At 46.6% G+C, this 23,341-nt stretch overlaps 1 protein-coding gene across 8 annotated transcripts in view; it reads right to left on the reverse strand.

Moving 5' to 3' along the window:
* The window catches only part of LOC138281254 (autophagy-related protein 13-like), a 363,183-nt gene that overhangs the window by 110,187 nt on the left and 229,655 nt on the right, over window positions 1-23,341 (reverse strand). The window lies entirely within an intron of this gene.

The following is a 23,341-nucleotide window of genomic DNA, read 5'->3' on the forward strand; positions in this document are numbered from 1 at the left end:
GAGTCATAAACATGGAATACAACATAAACCTCATCCCGGAGATTTGAAAGCCAATGGAACAGAAAGGTGGGAGGCAGGAAAATAGAATTCAAACATAGCCCACATTTCACAGAGAAACAAGCCCCACTTGTGCATCTGCCACGGCTCTATGGTCTGGTAAAATCGTGACCTGATCCCCTTGTAAGCTGCACTTCAAACAGTGGGATATTTCTGAGGAAGCCACTCATCTCATGGAATGGGTTCTCAGGTTTGTATGGAAGGGATTGTCGGATTTCGGCAACAGATAACGTCACATCCATCAGGGTGTGGATTCTTCGTACGTTTTTAAGGATGTCCAGCATCTCAATTACAAAATATTCTGATGTTGTTATCAATTTTAGTTTGCCTCTGCAGTCACCACCCTTCACTTCAAGAGCTAGGAGGGACTCCTGCTGGAGAGGACGAGTCCAGAAAAAGGGTGGAAAAAGCGATTACATAGAAATGGATATCGTTTGGGATAAAAGAAGAGTGTATACTCAAAACTACCTTAGTTTTAGGAACTATTCTGCGAGCCATTACAGAGAATGAGACCTGCATCTTCTTACCTTTAAGTGGCTGAAGTGAATGTTTGGATTTGTTTGAAAGGTAGACCCATTATTTTTGAAAGGAGAGTACTACAGCGCCAATGAGCCTCGTGGAAGGGCTGTAGTATCCTTGGTGACCCTTCACTGTGTGCTTGAGCTGGTGTCTGGAATGCTGAGAGTGAATGATATAATGCTTCACTCCCACAGAAAACAGCAGCACACAGATACTGCTTCCTGGAGGGTCACACAAAGAGGCCCATCAGGCCTTTTATACTGGACTCCTAATGTATCAGAATGCCGGTGTGTGCCAAGAGTAAGCCAGGAGGAAGAGAACGTTGCTCGGCAGAAATATGCTGCACAATAGATGGCGAGCGGGCCACTGAGCTCCTGTAGGATGCTGCATGTTTACCGATTCACAATGCTGGTCTGAGATGTTAGCTGAGTACCCTCTTGTATGTTGTAAAGTTCATGAGGAGTAGGTGTGTGTTTCGGTGCATGAGGTTTGTGCCCATTTATTGCAGAGTATATTTTCACAGTGCATTCAGACACTGAGATGCTTGTTTGGATTTCAAGTATCAAGGATAGACACAAGAGTAGGATATTATGGTCTTGAGGTGTGCAGGTTTTTGTGCTGGCGTATGGACGTGGCATACTTGTTACTGTGTAAGTATGGAGATTAGACACGTTTTCTCGATTTGTGTATGTAAGGCAATTGCATGCAAATGAGTGGTGTGTGTACAAGTTGTGTTTAGTACATGCATTGGCATAGTGTACAAGTTCTAGATTAGTTAACAGACCGAATTTGCATCAAACTGATATTTATTCAGGGTGGGGGGATGTTTCATTCTGCTCATGAAATTGGTGGAATTTGGTGACTCCGCGTTTCTCTTGTAAAGCAGAGTTTCTGCCAATGCCAATCGCTGCAATTTGTCCCCTCGCAAAGGCTCCAAAAATGCAACCTGGCGAGCGAGATTTGACATCTCCTTGCGTGATTTTCTAATATGGGAGGTTTTTGACAGTAAGAGGGCTGCTTCTCAAGTAGATTTCCTATCACTGGAGTTGTTTTTCTACTCGAGTGGCAGCAAAATCAACTTAAATGGCCGAGTGCTCTTGCGCACGATGTAGTTTTATGCCTGCTGGCGAGACTCTGCAGAATCTCATGGAGTTTTTATGTAACTCTGCAAGTTCTGCCTATTCCCAATATTGATACGGATAGCTATTTATTGTTGACATGTGAAATGATGTGGTTTACATAGTAATTAGTAGAGTGAGTGTGAGAAGGAAAATGTCACTTACCCAGTGTACATCTGTTTGTGGCATTAGTCGCTGCAGATTCACATGCTGTGCACATCCCGCCATCTGGTGTTGGGCTCGGAGTGTTACAAGTTGTTTTTCTTCGAAGAAGTCTTTTCGAGTCACGAGACCGAGGGACTCCTCCCATTTCGACTCCATTGCGCATGGGCGTCGACTCCATCTTAGATTGTTTTCCCCCGCAGAGGGTGAGGTAGGAGTTGTGTATGCTAGTAATAGTGCCCATGCAATGGAGTGAATGCGTATGTACATAATAAAGTTTCAAGTAATCTATTTACAAATGTACAAATGTTTAAGATCTACTTCTAAACGGCTACAGGCTCCCGGGGAGGCGGGTGGGCGCATGTGAATCTGCAGCGACTCATGCCACGAACAGATGTACACTGGGTAAGTGACATTTTCCGTTCGATGGCATGTGTAGCTGCAGATACACATGCTGTGCATAGACTAGTAAGCAGTTATCTCCCCAAAAGCGGTGGTTCAGCCTGTAGGAGTTGAAGTAGTTTGGAATAATGTTCTTAGTACAGCTTGACCTACTGTTGCTTGTTGTGCAGTTAGCACATCTACACAGTAGTGCTTGGTAAATGTATGAGGCGTAGACCATGTGGCTGCCTTACATATTTCGTTCATTGGAATATTACCTAGAAAGGCCATGGTAGCGCCTTTCTTTCTGGTTGAGTGTGCCTTTGGTGTAATAGGCAGTTCTCTTTTAGCTTTAAGATAGCAGGTTTGAATGCACCTAACTATCCATCTAGCAATGCCTTGTTTTGAAATTGGATTTCCAGTATGAGGTTTTTGAAAGGCGACAAATAGTTGTTTTGTCTTTCGAATTAGTTTTGTTCTGTCAATGTAGTACATTAGTGCTCTTTTGATGTCTAATGTATGTAGTGCTCTTTCAGCTACAGAATCTGGTTGTGGGAAGAACACTGGTAATTCTACCGTTTGATTCAAGTGGAACGGTGAGATTACTTTTGGTAAAAAATTGGGATTTGTTCGTAGAACAACTTTATTTTTGTGTATTTGAATAAATGGTTCTTGAATGGTAAACGCTTGAATTTCACTCACTCTTCTTAGAGATGTGATGGCAATTAAAAATGCAACTTTCCACGTTAAGTATTGCATTTCACAAGAGTGCATGGGCTCAAAAGGTGGGCCCATGAGTCGTGTTAAGACCATGTTGAGGTTCCATGAAGGAACTGGTGGCGTTCTTGGTGGTATAATTCTCTTTAGGCCTTCCATAAACGCTTTTATGACTGGTATCCTAAATAATGAAGTTGAGTGCGTAATTTGCAGGTAAGCTGAAATTGCAGCAAGATGTATTTCTATGGAAGAGAAAGCTAGTTTTGCTTTTTGCAGATGTAGTAAGTATCCTACTATATCTTTTGTAGATGCGTGTAAGGGTTGAATTTGATTATTATGGCAGTAATAGACAAATCTTTTCCATTTATTTGCATAGCAGTGTCTAGTGGTAGGCTTTCTAGCCTGTTTTAGGACCTCCATACATTCTTGTGTGAGGTGTAAGTGTCCGAATTCTAGGATTTCAGGAGCCAAATTGCTAGATTCAGCGATGCTAGATTTGGATGCCTGATCTGTTGTTTGTGTTGTGTTAACAGATCTGGTCTGTTTGGTAGTTTAACATGAGGTACTACTGACAGGTCTAGTAGTGTGGTGTACCAAGGTTGCCTTGCCCATGTTGGTGCTATTAGTAGGAGTTTGAGTTTGTTTTGACTCAACTTGTTTACTAGATATGGAAGGAGTGGGAGAGGGGGAAAAGCGTAAGCAAATATCCCTGACCAGTTCATCCATAGCACATTGCCCTGAGACTGATGTTGTGGGTACCTGGATGCGAAGTTTTGGCATTTTGAGTTTTCCTTTGTTGCAAATAGATCTATTTGTGGTGTTCCCCAAATTTGGAAGTAAGTGTTCAGTATTTGGGGGTGAATCTCCCATTCGTGGATCTGTTGGTGATCCCGTGAGAGATTGTCTGCTAACTGATTCTGAATTCCTGGAATAAATTGTGCTATTAGGCGAATGTGGTTGTGAATCGCCCAATGCCATATTTTCTGTGTTAGGAGACACAACTGTGTTGAGTGTGTCCCTCCTTGTTTGTTTAGGTAGTACATTGTTGTCATGTTGTCTGTTTTGACAAGAATGTATTTGTGGGTTATCATGGGTTGAAATGCTTTCAGCGCTAGAAATACCGCTAACAGTTCTAGGTGATTTATGTGTAACTGTTTTTGCTGTATGTTCCATTGTCCTTGGATGCTGTGATGATTGAGGTGTGCTCCCACCCTGTCATGGAAGCATCTGTTGTTATCACGTATTGTGGCACTGGGTCTTGGAAAGGCCGCCCTTGGTTTAAATTTATACTGTTCCACCATTGAAGCGAGATGTATGTTTGGCGGTCTATCAACACCAGATCTAAAAGCTGACCCTGTGCTTGTGACCATTGTGATGCTAGGCACTGTTGTAAGGGCTGCATGTGTAACCTTGCATTTGGGACAATGGCTATGCATGAGGACATCATACCTAGTAGTCTCAGTATTATTTTGACTTCTACTTTTTGTTTTGGATACAAGGCTTGTATTACATTGTGAAATGTTTGTACTCTTTGTGGACTTGGAGTAGCAATCCCTCTTGCTGTGTTGATTGTTGCTCCCAAGTATTGCTGTGTTTGGCACGGCTGCAGGTGTGACTTTGCGTAGTTGATTGAGAAACCTAGTTTGTGTAGGGTTTCTATGACATATTTTGTGTGTTGTGAACACCGTTTTAGCGTATTGGTTTTGATTAACCAATCGTCTAGGTATGGGAACACATGTATTTGCTGCCTTCTGATATGTGCAGCTACTACTGCCAGGCATTTTGTAAAAACCTTTGGCGCAGTTGTTATTCCGAATGGCAACACTTTGAATTGGTAATGTATCCCTTGGAATACAAACCTTAGGTACTTTCTGTGTGAAGGATGTATTGGTATATGGAAATATGCATCCTTTAGGTCTAGTGTTGTCATGTAGTCTTGTTGTTTGAGCAGTGGGATTACGTCTTGTAGAGTAACCATGTGAAAATGGTCTGATTTGATGTAGGTATTTAATGTTCTGAGATCTAGTATCAGGCTCTTGTCCTTTTTGGGTATCAGGAAGTACAGTGAGTAAACTCCTGTGTTTAATTGATCTTTTGGTACTAATTCTATTGCTTCTTTCTGTAACAATGCTTGAACTTCTAGTCCTAGAAGATCTATATGTTGTTTTGACAGATTGTGTGTTTTCGGTGGGACGTTTGGAGGGAATTTGAGAAATTCTATGCAATAACCATGCTGGATAATTGCTAAGACCCAAGTGTCTGTTGTTATTTCCTCCCAATGTGTGTAAAATGTGTTTAGTCTCCCCCCCACAGGTGTTATGTGTTGGGGATTTGTGACCTTGAAGTCACTGTTTGTTTTGAGGAGTTTTGGGACTTTGGAACTTTCCTCTGTTTCTTTGAAACGGTCCTCCTCTATATTGTCCCCAAAAACCTCCCCGCTGATACTGGCTTTGGTAAGTGGGCTTTGTTTGTGAGGTTGCGGCTTCTGTGGTTTGCCCTCGAAACCCCCCTCGAAATTGTGTTTTCCGAAATGTGCCTCTGCTCTGCGGGGAGTAGAGGGCGCCCATGGCTTTGGCCGTGTCAGTGTCTTTTTTTAAGTTTTTCAATTGCAGTGTCCACTTCCGGCCCAAACAACTGCTGTCCGTTGAATGGCATATTCAGCACAGCTTGCTGTATCTCTGGTTTAAATCCTGATGTACGCAGCCATGCATGCCTCCTTATCGTTACTGCTGTGTTGACAGTTCTAGCAGCTGTGTCTGCAGCATCCATTGCTGATCGAATTTGATTATTGGAGATATTTTGTCCCTCTTCGACCACTTGCTGCGCTCTTTTTTGAAACTCCTTTGGCAAGTGTTCAATAAGGTGTTGCATCTCGTCCCAATGGGCCCTATCATATCTGGCTAGCAAAGCTTGCGAATTTGCAATACGCCACTGGTTTGCTGCCTGTGCCGCCACCCTTTTGCCTGCTGCGTCGAATTTTCTACTCTCTCTTTCTGGAGGTGGCGCGTCTCCTGAAGTATGAGAGTTGGCTCTTTTGCGCGCTGCTCCAACTACAACAGAGTCTGGTTGTAGGAAGTTGGCTCTGTATGTGCTATTTCAAAGTAAGGAATAGCATGCACAGAGTCCAAGGGTTCCCCTTAGAGGTAAAATAGTGGTAAAAAGAGATAATACTAATGCTCTATTTTGTGGTAGTGTGGTCGAGCAGTAGGCTTATCCAAGGAGTAGTGTTAAGCATTTGTTGTACATACACATAGACAATAAATGAGGTACACACACTCAGAGACAAATCCAGCCAATAGGTTTTGTTATAGAAAAATATCTTTTCTTAGTTTATTTTAAGAACCACAGGTTCAAATTTAACATGTAATATCTTGTTTGAAATGTATTGCAGGTAAGTACATTAGGAACTTTGAATCATTTCAATTGCATGTATACTTTTCAAGTTATTTGACAAATAGCTATTTCAAAAGTGGACACTTAGTGCAATTTTCACAGTTCCTGGGGGAGGTAAGTTTTTGTTAGTTTTACCAGGTAAGTAAGACACTTACAGGGTTCAGTTCTTGGTCCAAGGTAGCCCACCGTTGGGGGTTCAGAGCAACCCCAAAGTCACCACACCAGCAGCTCAGGGCCGGTCAGGTGCAGAGTTCAAAGTGGTGCCCAAAACGCATAGGCTAGAATGGAGAGAAGGGGGTGCCCCGGTTCCAGTCTGCTTGCAGGTAAGTACCCGCGTCTTCGGAGGGCAGACCAGGGGGGTTTTGTAGGGCACCGGGGGGGACACAAGCCCACACAGAAATTTCACCCTCAGCAGCGCGGGGGCGGCCGGGTGCAGTGTAGAAACAAGCGTCGGGTTTGCAATGTTAGTCTATGAGAGATCAACGGATCTCTTCAGCGCTGCAGGCAGGCAAGGGGGGGCTTCCTCGGGGAAACCTCCACTTGGGCAAGGGAGAGGGACTCCTGGGGGTCACTTCTCCAGTGAAAGTCCGGTCCTTCTGGTCCTGGGGGCTGCGGGTGCAGGGTCTTTTCCAGGCGTCGGGACTTAGGTTTCAGAGAGTCGCGGTCAGGGGAAGCCTCGGGATTCCCTCTGCAGGCGGCGCTGTAGGGGCTCAGGGGGGTCAGGGTTTTGGTACTCACAGTCGTAGAGTAGTCCGGGGGTCCTCCCTGAGGTGTTGGTTCTCCACCAGCCGAGTCGGGGTCGCCGGGTGCAGTGTTGCAAGTCTCACGCTTCTTGCGGGGAGTTGCAGGGTTCTTTAAAGCTGCTTCTTGAAACAAAGTTGCAGTCTTTTTGGAGCAGGTCCGCTGTCCTCGGGAGTTTCTTGTCGTCGTCTAAGCAGGGCAGTCCTCAGAGGATTCAGAGGTCGCTGGTCCCTTTGGAAGGCGTCGCTGGAGCAGAGTTCTTTGGAAGGCAGGAGACAGGCCGGTGAGTTTCTGGAGCCAAGGCAGTTGTTGTCTTCTGGTCTTCCTCTGCAGGGGTTTTCAGCTGGGCAGTCCTTCTTCTTGTTGTCGCAGGAAATCTAATTTTCTAGGGTTCAGGGTAGCCCTTAAATACTAAATTTAAGGGCGTGTTTAGGTCTGGGGGGTTAGTAGCCAATGGCTACTAGCCCTGAGGGTGGGTACACCCTCTTTGTGCCTCCTCCCAAGGGGAGGGGGTCACAATCCTAACCCTATTGGGGGAATCCTCCATCTGCAAGATGGAGGATTTCTAGAAGTTAGAGTCACCTCAGCTCAGGACACCTTAGGGGCTGTCCTGACTGGCCAGTGACTCCTCCTTGTTATTCTCATTATTTTCTCCGGCCTTGCCGCCAAAAGTGGGGGCCGGGGCCGGAGGGGGCGGGCAACTCCACTAGCTGGAGTGTCCTGCGGTGCTGTGACAAAGGGGTGAGCCTTTGAGGCTCACCGCCAGGTGTTACAGCTCCTGCCTGGGGGAGGTGTTAGCATCTCCACCCAGTGCAGGCTTTGTTACTGGCCTCAGAGTGACAAAGGCACTCTCCCCATGGGGCCAGCAACATGTCTAGTGTGGCAGGCTGCTGGAACTAGTCAGCCTACACAGATAGTCGGTTAAGTTTCAGGGGGCACCTCTAAGGTGCCCTCTGGGGTGTACTTTGCAATAAAATGTACACTGGCATCAGTGTGCATTTATTGTGCTGAGAAGTTTGATACCAAACTTCCCAGTTTTCAGTGTAGCCATTATGGTGCTGTGGAGTTCGTGTAAAACAGACTCCCAGACCATATACTCTTATGGCTACCCTGCACTTACAATGTCTAAGGTTTTGCTTAGACACTGTAGAGGTACAGTGCTCATGCACTGGTACCCTCACCTATGGTATAGTGCACCCTGCCTTAGGGCTGTAAGGCCTGCTAGAGGGGTGTCTTACCTATACTGCATAGGCAGTGAGAGGCTGGCATGGCACCCTGAGAGGAGTGTCATGTCGACTTACTCGTTTTGTCCTCACTAGCACACACAAGCTGGCAAGCAGTGTGTCTGTGCTGAGTGAGAGGTCTCCAGGGTGGCATAAGACATGCTGCAGCCCTTAGAGACCTTCCTTGGCATCAGGGCCCTTGGTACTAGAAGTACCAGTTATAAGGGACTTATCTGGATGCCAAGGTCTGCCAATTGTGGATACAAAAGTACAGGTTAGGGAAAGAACACTGGTGCTGGGGCCTGGTTAGCAGGCCTCAGCACACTTTCAATTGTAAACATAGCATCAGCACAGGCAAAAAGTCAGGGGGCAACCATGCCAAGGAGGCATTTCCTTACACAACCCCCCCCCCAAACGAAAGAGGATGAGACTAACCTTTCCCAAGAGAGTCTTCATTTTCTAAGTGGAAGAACCTGGAAAGGCCATCTGCATTGGCATGGGCAGTCCCAGGTCTGTGTTCCACTATAAAGTCCATTCCCTGTAGGGAGATGGACCACCTCAACAGTTTAGGATTTTCACCTTTCATTTGCATCAGCCATTTGAGAGGTCTGTGGTCAGTTTGAACTAGGAAGTGAGTCCCAAAGAGGTATGGTCTCAGCTTCTTCAGGGACCAAACCACAGCAAAGGCCTCCCTCTCAATGGCACTCCAACGCTGCTCCCTGGGGAGTAACCTCCTGCTAATGAAAGCAACAGGCTGGTCAAGGCCATCATCATTTGTTTGGGACAAAACTGCCCCTATCCCATGTTCAGAGGCATCTGTCTGCACAATGAACTGCTTAGAATAATCTGGAGCTTTTAGAACTGGTGCTGAGCACATTGCTTGTTTCAGGGTGTCAAAGGCCTGTTGGCATTCCACAGTCCAGTTCACTTTCTTGGAGGTGAGTTCAGTGAGGGCTGTCACAATGGATCCATATCCCTTCACAAACCTCCTGTAGTACCCAGTCAAGCCAAGGAATGCCCTGACTTGGGTCTGGGTTTTTGGAGCTACCCAGTCCAGAATAGTCTGGATCTTGGGTTGGAGTGGCTGAACTTGGCCTCCACCTACAAGGTGGCCCAAGTAAACCACAGTTCCCTGCCCTATCTGGCATTTGGATGCCTTGATAGAGAGGCCTGCAGATTGCAGAGCCTTCAAAACCTTCTTCAGGTGGACCAGGTGATCCTGCCAGGTGGAGCTAAAGACAGCAATATCATCAAGATAAGCTGTGCTAAAGGACTCCAAGCCAGCAAGGACTTGATTCACCAACCTTTGGAAGGTGGCAGGGGCATTCTTTAAACCAAAGGGCATAACAGTAAACTGATAATGCCCATCAGGTGTGGAGAATGCTGTTTTCTCTTTTGCTTCAGGTGCCATTTTTATTTGCCAGTACCCTGCTGTCAAGTCAAAGGTACTTAAGAATTTGGCAGCACCTAATTTATCTATGAGCTCATCAGCTCTAGGAATTGGATGAGCATCTGTCTTGGTGACAGAATTGAGCCCTCTGTAATCCACACAAAACCTCATCTCTTTCTTTCCATCTTTGGTGTGAGGTTTGGGGACTAAGACCACTGGGCTAGCCCAGGGGCTGTCAGAGCGCTCAATTACTCCCAATTCCAGCATCTTGTGGACTTCCACCTTGATGCTTTCCTTAACATGGTCAGACTGTCTAAAAATTTTGTTTTTGACAGGCATGCTGTCTCCTGTGTCCACATCATGGGTACACAGGTGTGTCTGACCAGGGGTTAAGGAGAAGAGTTCAGGAAACTGTTGTAGGACTCTCCTACAATCAGCTTGCTGTTGGCTAGAGAGGGTGTCTGAGTAGATCACTCCATCTACTGAGCCATCTTTTGGGTCTGATGACAGAAGATCAGGGAGAGGTTCACTCTCTGCCTCCTGATCCTCATCTGTTACCATCAACAGATTCACATCAGCCCTGTCATGGAAGAGCTTAAGGCGGTTCACATGGATCACCCTCTTGGGGCTCCTGCTTGTGCCCAGGTCCACCAGGTAGGTGACCTGACTCTTCCTTTCTAGCACTGGGTAAGGGCCACTCCATTTGTCCTGGAGTGCCCTGGGAGCCACAGGCTCCAGAACCCAGACTTTCTGCCCTGGTTGGAACTCAACCAGTGCAGCCTTTTGGTCATACCAAAACTTCTGGAGCTGTTGGCTGGCCTCAAGGTTTTTGGTTGCCTTTTCCATGTACTCTGCCATTCTAGAGCGAAGGCCAAGTACATAGTCCACTATGTCTTGTTTAGGCTCATGAAGAGGTCTCTCCCAGCCTTCTTTAACAAGAGCAAGTGGTCCCCTTACAGGGTGGCCAAACAGAAGTTCAAAGGGTGAGAATCCTACTCCCTTCTGTGGCACCTCTCTGTAAGCAAAAAGCAGACATGGCAAGAGGACATCCCATCTCCTTTTGAGTTTTTCTGGGAGCCCCATGATCATGCCTTTTAATGTCTTGTTGAATCTCTCAACTAAGCCATTAGTTTGTGGATGGTATGGTGTAGTGAATTTGTAAGTCACTCCACACTCATTCCACATGTGTTTTAGGTATGCTGACATGAAGTTGGTACCTCTGTCAGACACCACCTCCTTAGGGAAACCCACTCTGGTAAAGATACCAATGAGGGCCTTGGCTACTGCAGGGGCAGTAGTCGACCTAAGGGGAATAGCTTCAGGATACCTAGTAGCATGATCCACTACTACTAGGATGTACATATTTCCTGAGGCTGTGGGAGGTTCCAGTGGACCAACTATGTCCACACCCACTCTTTCAAAGGGGACCCCCACCACTGGAAGTGGAATGAGGGGGGCCTTTGGGTGCCCACCTGTCTTACCACTGGATTGACAGGTGGGGCAGGAGAGGCAAAACTCCTTAACCTTCTGGGACATATTGGGCCAGTAGAAGTGGTTGACTAAACTCTCCCACGTCTTGGTTTGTCCCAAATGCCCAGCAAGGGGAATATCATGGGCTAAGGTCAGAATAAACTCTCTGAACGACTGAGGCACTACCACTCTCCTAGTGGCACCAGGTTTGGGGTCTCTGGCCTCAGTGTACAGGAGTCCATCTTCCCAATAGACCCTATGTGTTCCATTTTTCTTGCCCTTGGACTCTTCAGCAGCTTGCTGCCTAAGGCCTTCAAGAGAGGGACAGGTTTCTTGTCCCTTACACAGCTCCTCCCTTGAGGGTCCCCCTGGGCCTAAGAGCTCAACCTGATAAGGTTCCAGCTCCAAAGGCTCAGTTCCCTCAGAGGGCAGAACTTCTTCCTGAGAAGAGAGGTTCTCTTTTTCCGACTGTGTTGCAGTTGGTTTCCCAACTGACTTTCCTTTTCTCTTGGTAGGCTGGGCCATTTTTCCAGACTCCAGCTTACCTTTTCACCCTGTGCCTTGCATTGTGCTCTTGTTTTTACACACACCAGTTCAGGGATACCCAGCATGGCTGCATGGGTTTTTAGTTCTACCTCAGCCCATGCCGAGGACTCCAGGTCATTTCCAAGCAGACAGTCTACTGGGATGTTTGAGGAGACCACCACCTGTTTCAGGCCATTGACCCCTCCCCATTCTAAAGTTACCATTGCCATGGGATGTGCTTTAGTTTGATTGTCAGCATTGGTGACTGTATAAGTTTCTCCAGTCAGGTATTGGCCAGGGGAAACCAGTTTCTCTGTCACCATGGTGACACTGGCACCTGTATCCCTCAGGCCCTCTACACTTGTCCCATTAATAAAGAGCTGCTGCCTGTATTTTTGCATGTTAGGAGGCCAGGCAGCTAGTGTGGCTAAATCCACCCCACCCTCAGAGACTAGAGTAGCTTCAGTGTGGACCCTGATTTGCTCTGGGCACACTGTTGATCCCACTTGGAGACTAGCCATTCCAGTGTTACCTGGATTGGAGTTTGGAGTGGAACTTTTCTTGGGACAGGCCTTGTCTCCAGTTTGGTGTCCAGACTGACTACAGTTTCGACACCAGGCCTTTTTGGGATCAAAGTTTTTACCCTTGTACCCAGGATTGTTTTGTGAAGAGGCTCTGGGCCCACCCTCCTGTGCAGGTTTTTGGGGGCCTGTAGAAGACTCTTGACTATTTTTATTTTTGGCTGTCTCACCACCCTTCCCCTGGGGAGGTTTTGTGACCCCTTTCTTTTGGTCACCCATTGTGGAAGTTTTGGACACCCTAGTCTTGACCCAATGGTCCGCCTTCTTTCCCAATTCTTGGGGAGAAATTGGTCCTAGGTCTACCAGATGCTGATGCAGTTTATCATTGAAACAATTACTTAACAGGTGTTCTTTCACAAATAAATTGTACAGCCCATCATAATTACTTACACCACTGCCTTGAATCCAACCATCTAGTGTTTTTACTGAGTAGTCTACAAAGTCAACCCAGGTCTGGCTCGAGGATTTTTGAGCCCCCCTGAATCTAATCCTATACTCCTCAGTGGAGAATCCAAAGCCCTCAATCAGGGTACCCTTCATGAGGTCATAAGATTCTGCATCTTTTCCAGAGAGTGTGAGGAGTCTATCCCTACACTTTCCTGTGAACATTTCCCAAAGGAGAGCACCCCAGTGAGATCTGTTCACTTTTCTGGTTACACAAGCCCTCTCAAAAGCTGTGAACCATTTGGTGATATCATCACCATCTTCATATTTAGTTACAATCCCTTTAGGGATTTTCAACATGTCAGGAGAATCTCTGACCCTATTTATGTTGCTGCCACCATTGATGGGTCCTAGGCCCATCTCTTGTCTTTCCCTCTCTATGGCTAGGATCTGTCTTTCCAAAGCCAATCTTTTGGCCATCCTGGCTAACTGGATGTCCTCTTCACTGGAGTTATCCTCAGTGAGTTCAGAGGTGCTGGTCCCTCCTGTGAGGGAGCCAGCATCTCTGACTAGTATTTTTGGAGTCAGGGCTTGAGAGGCCCTGTCCTCCCTAGATAGGACTGGGAGGGGGGAATCTTCCTCCAATTCACTATCATCTTCCTCTGAGTTACCACCCTCAGAGGGATTGGCCTTTTCAAACTCTGCCAAGAGCTCCTGGAGCTGTATTTTGGTAGGTTTGGGGCCCATTGTTATTTTCTTTAGTTTACAGAGTGACCTTAGCTCTCTCATCTGTAGATGGAGGTAAGGTGTGGTGTCGAGTTCCACCACAGCCACATCTGTGCTAGACATTTTGCTTCTAAAAGTTGGAATACTTTTTAAGAATCTAAAACTGGTTCTAGAATCTAATTCAAACTTTTACAAACTTTTAAACTCTAAAAGAAATGCTAAACAGGATCTAACACAAGGCCCTAGCAGGTCTTTTAAGAATTTAGAAAACTTTTCAAATTGCAAAAATCAATTTCTAATGACAATTTTGGAATTTGTCGTGTGATCAGGTATTGGCTGAGTAGTCCAGCAAATGCAAAGTCTTGTACCCCACCGCTGATCCACCAATGTAGGAAGTTGGCTCTGTATGTGCTATTTCAAAGTAAGGAATAGCATGCACAGAGTCCAAGGGTTCCCCTTAGAGGTAAAATAGTGGTAAAAAGAGATAATACTAATGCTCTATTTTGTGGTAGTGTGGTCGAGCAGTAGGCTTATCCAAGGAGTAGTGTTAAGCATTTGTTGTACATACACATAGACAATAAATGAGGTACACACACTCAGAGACAAATCCAGCCAATAGGTTTTGTTATAGAAAAATATCTTTTCTTAGTTTATTTTAAGAACCACAGGTTCAAATTTAACATGTAATATCTTGTTTGAAAGGTATTGCAGGTAAGTACATTAGGAACTTTGAATCATATCAATTGCATGTATACTTTTCAAGTTATTCACAAAAAGCTACTTTAAAAGTGGACACAGTGCAATTTTCACAGTTCCTGGGGGAGGTAAGTTTTTGTTAGTTTTACCAGGTAAGTAAGACACTTACAGGGTTCAGTTCTTGGTCCAAGGTAGCCCACCGTTGGGGGTTCAGAGCAACCCCAAAGTCACCACACCAGCAGCTCAGGGCCGGTCAGGTGCAGAGTTCAAAGTGGTGCCCAAAACTCATAGGCTAGAATGGAGAGAAGGGGGTGCCCCGGTTCCAGTCTGCTTGCAGGTAAGTACCCGCGTCTTCGGAGGGCAGACCAGGGGGGTTTTGTAGGGCACCGGGGGGGACACAAGCCCACACAGAAATTTCACCCTCAGCAGCGCGGGGGCGGCCGGGTGCAGCGTAGAAACAAGCGTCGGGTTTGCAATGTTAGTCTATGAGAGATCAACAGATCTCTTCAGCGCTGCAGGCAGGCAAGGGGGGGCTTCCTCGGGGAAACCTCCACTTGGGCAAGGGAGAGGGACTCCTGGGGGTCACTTCTCCAGTGAAAGTCCGGTCCTTCTGGTCCTGGGGGCTGCGGGTGCAGGGTCTTTTCCAGGCGTCGGGACTTAGGTTTCAGAGAGTCGCGGTCAGGGGAAGCCTCGGGATTCCCTCTGCAGGCGGCGCTGTGGGGGCTCAGGGGGGACAGGTTTTGGTACTCACAGTCGTAAAGTAGTCCGGGGGTCCTCCCTGAGGTGTTGGTTCTCCACCAGCCGAGTCGGGGTCGCCGGGTGCAGTGTTGCAAGTCTCACGCTTCTTGCGGGGAGTTGCAGGGTTCTTTAAAGCTGCTTCTTGAAACAAAGTTGCAGTCTTTTTGGAGCAGGTCCGCTGTCCTCGGGAGTTTCTTGTCGTCGTCGAAGCAGGGCAGTCCTCAGAGGATTCAGAGGTCGCTGGTCCCTTTGGAAGGCGTCGCTGGAGCAGAGTTCTTTGGAAGGCAGGAGACAGGCCGGTGAGTTTCTGGAGCCAAGGCAGTTGTTGTCTTCTGGTCTTCCTCTGCAGGGGTTTTCAGCTGGGCAGTCCTTCTTCTTGTTGTCGCAGGAAATCTAATTTTCTAGGGTTCAGGGTAGCCCTTAAATACTAAATTTAAGGGCGTGTTTAGGTCTGGGGGGTTAGTAGCCAATGGCTACTAGCCCTGAGGGTGGGTACACCCTCTTTGTGCCTCCTCCCAAGGGGAGGGGGTCACAATCCTAACCCTATTGGGGGAATCCTCCATCTGCAAGATGGAGGATTTCTAGAAGTTAGAGTCACCTCAGCTCAGGACACCTTAGGGGCTGTCCTGACTGGCCAGTGACTCCTCCTTGTTATTCTCATTATTTTCTCCGGCCTTGCCGCCAAAAGTGGGGGCCGGGGCCGGAGGGGGCGGGCAACTCCACTAGCTGGAGTGTCCTGCGGTGCTGTGACAAAGGGGTGAGCCTTTGAGGCTCACCGCCAGGTGTTACAGCTCCTGCCTGGGGGAGGTGTTAGCATCTCCACCCAGTGCAGGCTTTGTTACTGGCCTCAGAGTGACAAAGGCACTCTCCCCATGGGGCCAGCAACATGTCTCTAGTGTGGCAGGCTGCTGGAACTAGTCAGCCTACACAGATAGTCGGTTAAGTTTCAGGGGGCACCTCTAAGGTGCCCTCTGGGGTGTACTTTGCAATAAAATGTACACTGGCATCAGTGTGCATTTATTGTGCTGAGAAGTTTGATACCAAACTTCCCAGTTTTCAGTGTAGCCATTATGGTGCTGTGGAGTTCGTGTAAAACAGACTCCCAGACCATATACTCTTATGGCTACCCTGCACTTACAATGTCTAAGGTTTTGCTTAGACACTGTAGAGGTACAGTGCTCATGCACTGGTACCCTCACCTATGGTATAGTGCACCCTGCCTTAGGGCTGTAAGGCCTGCTAGAGGGGTGTCTTACCTATACTGCATAGGCAGTGAGAGGCTGGCATGGCACCCTGAGAGGAGTGTCATGTCGACTTACTCGTTTTGTCCTCACTAGCACACACAAGCTGGCAAGCAGTGTGTCTGTGCTGAGTGAGAGGTCTCCAGGGTGGCATAAGACATGCTGCAGCCCTTAGAGACCTTCCTTGGCATCAGGGCCCTTGGTACTAGAAGTACCAGTTATAAGGGACTTATCTGGATGCCAAGGTCTGCCAATTGTGGATACAAAAGTACAGGTTAGGGAAAGAACACTGGTGCTGGGGCCTGGTTAGCAGGCCTCAGCACACTTTCAATTGTAAACATAGCATCAGCACAGGCAAAAAGTCAGGGGGCAACCATGCCAAGGAGGCATTTCCTTACACTGGTGATAGCTGTTGTGTGATGTACACTGGGTCTGTTGGTGGCGGTTTATATTTTTATCTACTCTTGGAGTAATGGCTCTCCCTTTGACAGGCTCTTCAAACACCTGTCAACATTGACAACATTGGCAGACTTTGATATTGACTGTGCGTAGACGACAGTGTATTACAAAGGAAGTCATCTTCAAAGGGTTCTGAGTGAAGGCTGACATTGTGAAATGCTGCTGCCCTTGATACCACTTGAATGTAGCCTGTACTATCATCAGGTGGCGAGGGTCTTGCTGGATAGCACTGAGGACTATTGTCTGACACTGGTGCGTCGTAAAGGTCCCATGCGTCAGGGTCATCTTGACTCATCCCCGTATGTGTTGGGGATTGCATCATTGGTGGAGTGGCTACCGGTTATAGTTGTGGAGAGTGATGTGGGGATGGTGGTGGTGTTATTTGTTTAGCCACTTTTGCTTGTGGCTGTTTGTCCTTGTCCTTGTTTTGGAAGGCAAGTTTTCGTTTCATTCTGATTGGGGGAAGAGTGCTGATCTTCCCTGTATCTTTTTGAATAAAGAGCCGCCTTTGCGTGTGATCTGGCTCTATTGTTTGTAATTCCTCTTCAAATCTGTGTGTCTTCATTTGAGAGGACAGTCCTTGTTCCTCTGAATAGGAACTAATTTTCGGTTCGGATGCCGGATGTTTCGGCACCGAAACCTTTTCTGCTGCTTTTTTCGGCTCCGACAAAATCTTTTTGCTTTTCGGCGTCGTGCCCTCTCGGTGCCGACCAATTTCGGTGCCGCTGTCTCGGTGCCGAATCTTTTCGGAGCCACTCTCTCGGGCCCGAGATTGCTGCGTGCCTGTATCTCGACCGGAGTCGGATGACTTCGACACCAGCTCGCCCTTTTTCGGTGCCGATGGACGGTCACCTACTTTTCGGGTTAAGCCATGGCCTGTTGGCGGTGGCGTCCCCTGAGCTTTGGCAGTCTTTTCATGAGTTTTTTGTTTCGACGTCTTACTCACGGTTTTCGGCGTTTCTTCGGGATCGACCTCCTCCGAGTCCGAATCCTGGATGGAGAATGTTTCTTCCTCCTCCTCGAAACACCCTTGTCCTGTCGGCGCCGACGCCATTTGCAGTCTTCTTGCTCTTCGGTCCCTGAGTGTCTTCCTCGACCGAAACGCTCGACAGGCCTCACAAGTATCCTCCCTGTGTTCCGGTGACAAACACAAGTTACAGACCAGATGTTGATCTGTATATGGATACTTGCTATGGCATTTTGGACAGAAGCGGAATGGGGTCCGTTCCATCAGCCTTGAAGAGACACGTGGCCGGGCCGACCAGGCCCCGACGGGAATCGAAAAACCCCGACGGGCCACCAGAGCTCTTCTCAATTCGGTGTCGATCTGTTGTAACTAACCCGATACCGAATGCAAACAATACCGACGATTTTTCCGAGATTCTAACTAACTTTCCGACCCGAAACACGGAGCGTAAAGGAACACGTCCGAACCCGATGGTGGAAAAAAAAACAATCTAAGATGGAGTCGACGCCCATGCGCAATGGAGTCGAAATGGGAGGAGTCCCTCCGTCTCGTGACTCGAAAAGACTTCTTCGAAGAAAAACAACTTGTAACACTCCGAGCCCAACACCAGATGGCGGGATGTGCACAGCATGTGTATCTGCAGCTACACATGCCATCGAACGTAATGTTACTGACTTTTAGTATGGTCATGTGAATTGAGCTGCAGCTCGGATACTCTTCGCTGCCGTCTTTGTGCCTGAAATGTGCAGGTGTGGGGTGAGGGGAACCACACTCTCAAAGGAGGTTCAAGGGTTCCATTCCCTGGCACTGGTGGCACAGACAGTCCATGATAATACGTTCTGCTTGAGAGTAGGCTGACACATGTTGTTACAGCTCAATGTCCAAGGAGGGCACTGGACTTTCTGTTCCTGGACCATTGGGCAAGGTCAGTTTTGTCCTTTTTGTTTGACTGACGGTGCGAGTAGCCGCCTGTCTTGTGGGATAGATAGGATTTCCTCGTCATTTATAGTGAGTGTCACTTGTTTTTTTCTGTGTCTGTGTAGACATTGAAGGGTGCATCAGGTTGTTACGTAGGTGAATGTGCGGCCACGACATGTTGGAGATTTAGAGATTTCAAGTGACTAGCCAACTATAAGGGAATTACAGTTCCTTGCTTTGTTGTTTAATATTAAAATGGAGGTGTCTAGTTTCCAATGTGTCTCTATTCCCAGCAGTGGCATAACAAAACGTGAGGGGGCCCTGCAAAGAACATGGAGGGGCCCCTTCCAGACTCAGGAGTTCTCAGGTCAGGGTGCTGTGCTGAGGGGAGCCCCTAAGGCTCAGGGCTCCCCGCACAGCATGGGGTGCCGGGGCAGTTGTTACCCCACGGATTCCCAGTGTGTCTCAGCTGGTGTCTGGAATGTTGAGTGATGACGAGGTGGAATTTTGGTGTGCATGGGTGTCGAGTAGACGTCTGGGGGTGGTATGAAGCAGCCCCAAAGCCCTGACAGTGCTGTGATCATGCCGCACTTAAGGGCCCAATAAACAAATAATGAATATAATATTATCTACCCAACCGGCTCCTGTCATCCTTGAAGAAGCTCCCTCAACACGTCACCAGGATACTCTTTCCCAAGACTTGCTAAGGAACTCTTTGTTGCTGCGGCAGTAAAGCAGTCTGCGCGTGGTTCTTGCTGTATGTACGTCACCATTAATTACAGCGGCAGCCATGACATCACAAGCCTTAAATCCGCAGATTTTATATCGCAGGTAAGTCTTCGGCTTTGCATAGCTTTACTTCACAAGTAAGTGGACCCTCCTCATACTAGTGGATGGGCCGCATCAGGTAAAGCACCAAGTAACGGAGGTCCTACTGAGTTGGGACCTGTCCGAAGTTTGCGGCATCACCTGCCCCGTCTCGGTGTTCCTGGAATAGGAATGAGGAGGGTCCCTGCATTGTACTAATATTCCTTATTATAGGTTATATTTACACATAGGATTAGGTAGTTTAGGTCCTGAAGAATCGCGTTAGATCCATAGGACATCAATAGCGAGAAACATGTTGACCTTCTGGTGAATCGTACAGGGGATCCTGTGCGTACAATTCCTAACCTCAAATTGAGTGAGGAAGTGAATAATATTTTGGGGAGCGTAGACCTTGTTCTTTTCTCTCCCCGCTCTTTGGTTTTAATCATGACAGTGGTTGGATTATTTAATAAAATTTGCCTAACCTCTAGTTATTTTTAAATAGAATTTTTCCAATCCTATACCCTATTCTTTCTAAACCGGGCATATATCTCAAAAGATCTCCGGCAAAGAGCCCCCCTTGAGGGGCCCGTCAGGCATTGCAGCGCCGGCCTGACGTGGAGCAAAGCCCGAGGATGAAGCATGTCACCTTTGGTGAGTGAGGGCTCTTGTTCCAAAATAATTAATTTTCCAGGGACCTGGCTTTCTTTCTTCTTTCTTCTCTCTTTTTTACGATCTTTTCCTTAGATCAGGACCCAATGTGGTTTTCCTGATTATACTTACGTTGTGGAACTGTGTATACCTTGTTTTTGTACATACTTAGAAAGGTACCTGGAAAATAAAAGGCAGCTACCATGTAATAGCATGAAATGTGAAGTTAATTCTGATGTAATCAGGGCAATAGGACTCCCAAAGTAGAAACTGACCTTCTTTCTATATAGAGTGACAGTAACAAACATAAAACATCTAGACAGGAACCAGGAAGCAGGGCTGTCCAGTGAGAAGATATCACAAAACTGTTTCTTCTGTAATGTTCTTGATTCATTTCTACAAGCATCAGATGCAGAAACCTTTCCTCTTGAAAGTATAAGAAAATGTATTGGTAGATGTTTTGCCTCTTTCAAGGCGTCTACGCAATACACCAAGCGCAGTTGATCCAACTGGTGATGGTAAGGGACCCAACCATCAAGGCACTCACTGAGGGTTGAGCTACAAACTTTTCCTTGGACTCACAGGAGATATCCAAGGCAATTACAGATGATATGTAAGCTGAGCGCATACCACCATAAGCAATAAATTCAATAATCGTTGCTTCTGGAAAATGCTATCATGCAGAGTTAAATGAACTTGTTTCAGCCCAAATTTCAAAATCAGACACACCGATTTTCTTCCTGAAGCCCAATTATTTTTCTTTTTTTCTAAGTGAAACATGACATACCAAACAAATTCTGCTTAGTTGACATATATTAATACATCGAATAAAAGCAACAATGGAAATACAGTGCCATTAGTGTACTTCTGAGAGGTGAAGCAGGTTCTAGGAACCAGCACGAGTAACGGCACACTGGAGAGATAGAGACTTGAACTTTTGATCTGCCTTCTTAGTACCTGGAAGCATCTTCTGGTGTCTTCAATTTACTAAACCCACTCAAGGAAGAAAAGAGGAGAACAAATCTAAAACCAAGTCAACCCTCTTAATCTAGGGACCTGCAAGTGTTTTTTTTAAATTGCCCTCACCCACTAGCGAGTGGCATGCTTCATCTTTGGACGCGGCATAACACCCCGACGCAGACCAACGCTCAGTATGGAGGGCAGATGCAGAAAGAGAGACTTGTGGTTTTAGAAATAAAGAAGAAGGTATTTGAGAACTTAGTTGCTAATGGCCACTTTGCATTTTTCTGCGAAGGACCTGCTTATTGCATCTGCACAGGCTGAAAGGCGAGACCTTGAGCAGTACATCAATGCCAACGGACCCATCCCTTCTCTGAAAGGCCATGCATCGATCTCATCCTTCTGTGTTTGTGCTGGTAGTAGATGGTCTTGTGTAGCATCTCTAAATCAATACGAACTTTGACACGGGAGGGGAAAAAGAAATGTGAGTAGCAATAAACTGCACTCAGATCCAACGCAGTTCAGAACTACTCCCCAACTCAGCAGACAAGCATCCGTCATGTCCATGATCTCACGAAGAACTGATGTAGAAAAGCGGTCAACGAAAATACACAAAGCTATACTCCCAGTCATATTCACTCCCTACCTCCCATCAACCCAAGTAATAATCACTTGTACTCAGATCAAAGTAGATTGATCTGGAGGACTCTAGATTGTAAAGAATTATGCCTGTTAAGTGGGGAAGCTGGCGTTCATAACCAAGGTAGACAGGTTCCGAAGCTGGCATCCTATAGGCTCACCTTTTCACCTTCTCTGCATTGTCTACTACCCCTACCCACCTCACTCCATCCTCTACCTGATATTCCTTCCTTTCATTGCCTTTGTTACTTCCAATTGCCCTCCAATTTGGCATTTCTTCTTCAAACTTTTCTCTTCTGTTCTCCTTAGAGCTTTCCGTACCTCTCTTCCCCTGCTGCGTCTCTCTACACCAGCCTTGCAGAGAGAATTCATAACTGAATCCATTTTCTCAAGCTGGTGAGAGTGAGCACCAAGCAGCCAAGACCCTGCAGAGACCTGCCAACAATCGGAGGTTACTGCATACATAAATTCTGGATGGAAAGCTCAGCCTTTTGAGGTCTACACTTTAACTTTAAGGTCTACACAACGCAAAGAATGGACTCTGGACACTAACGACCCTATGTTTTCAGCGCTTAGAAATGAGCAGGTTCATCTGCTACACAAATCTACATGGTAAGAATCTGGGAAGACGCACAGGAGACCAGACACTTGCAAAGTGACAAAACCAACAAGCATGTGCAGCACAAGCTGTTCCTTCTCAGACTCATACTCTGCGTACGCTGGACTAGATTTAGCCACTAGAAAGAGGATCTCAGAATACACTGTTTGAGGCCAAATCAAAATAGGAAAATGTTCATGCTTGGATTTCGTCTGAAAAAGCAGTTTTTTTAAATTGCAGTTAATTACCTGAACAATCTTGTTAAGTGTGATTTGAAAACGTTATAACTTAATTGTGGTGATCAGTATTTGTGTGCACATCTGTGGCAGGCTACGGCAAGGAACGGTACACTGACGCAGTGTTCATCAGTACTTGGCATTTGAACTATAAAATAATTAGAGCTAATTCTACTGAAGGGCTTGTTCATATTTCTTCCTCCCACAGGATGGACTCTTCACAAAGACAGAAGACATGCTGTCAGTCTAATGAACAGGAGAAAAACTATTGAAAAGCACAAAAAAAAAAGAAACACGCAGGAAGAAGGAGCACAAAAGGATGTTGAATTATGTCTTTACAGGGAATTCTGGAAGGGCTGAGTCAAAAGGGCAGACAAATGAGCAGTCTTTCAGCTGCAGCGCAATGTACTCTGAGATAGGTTCCTCTGTTCTGCTGCCTTGAATGGGATTTTCAGACGCTTCATCCATTCTGAAGACCCCTTTCAATGTGCACTGGCAAAGCCAACTAAGAAGAAAATGTGCTTTAAGGTGAATATGGAAACGTTTTCTCTTTGTAAAGAGTTTTAGGGCAGTGCAAGTAGGTTACTCAGCCAGTGAAGGCTAAAGTCCATTATTCTGCATCAAGCACACATCTCAATACCAGACAAGACTAACTAAAACCACAAAAATACTCAATAAAGAGAAACAATCGACTCTTGTTTAAGTCAGCTGCACACTGTTAGCACCAGCGAGGGGTAAAACGTCCCGCAATCGCCTGTGCTGCGTGATATCAGAAAACGGTGCGCAACGCGCAGAACATTCAACCAGCAGAATATACAAGACAAGCAGTGAGTGGATGCAGATAAGCGAGGTGTCAAATGCAGAATAGAACAGTCCAAGGTGGGGTTTATGTCCTAGAACACAAAGACTGAGGAGTTACAATGCTCCATTAGGGGAGCATCATCCACTAATGTGGTTTGGTGGAGAAGTCTAAGTAGAATGTCCACTCCTTGAAAACTGACTGTAGGATTTGATCTATCAATACATTTCAGTAAGATGTTAGGG

The sequence above is a fragment of the Pleurodeles waltl genome, unplaced genomic scaffold (assembly GCF_031143425.1).
Source record: "Pleurodeles waltl isolate 20211129_DDA unplaced genomic scaffold, aPleWal1.hap1.20221129 scaffold_84, whole genome shotgun sequence".
Lineage (NCBI taxonomy): Eukaryota > Metazoa > Chordata > Amphibia > Caudata > Salamandridae > Pleurodeles > Pleurodeles waltl.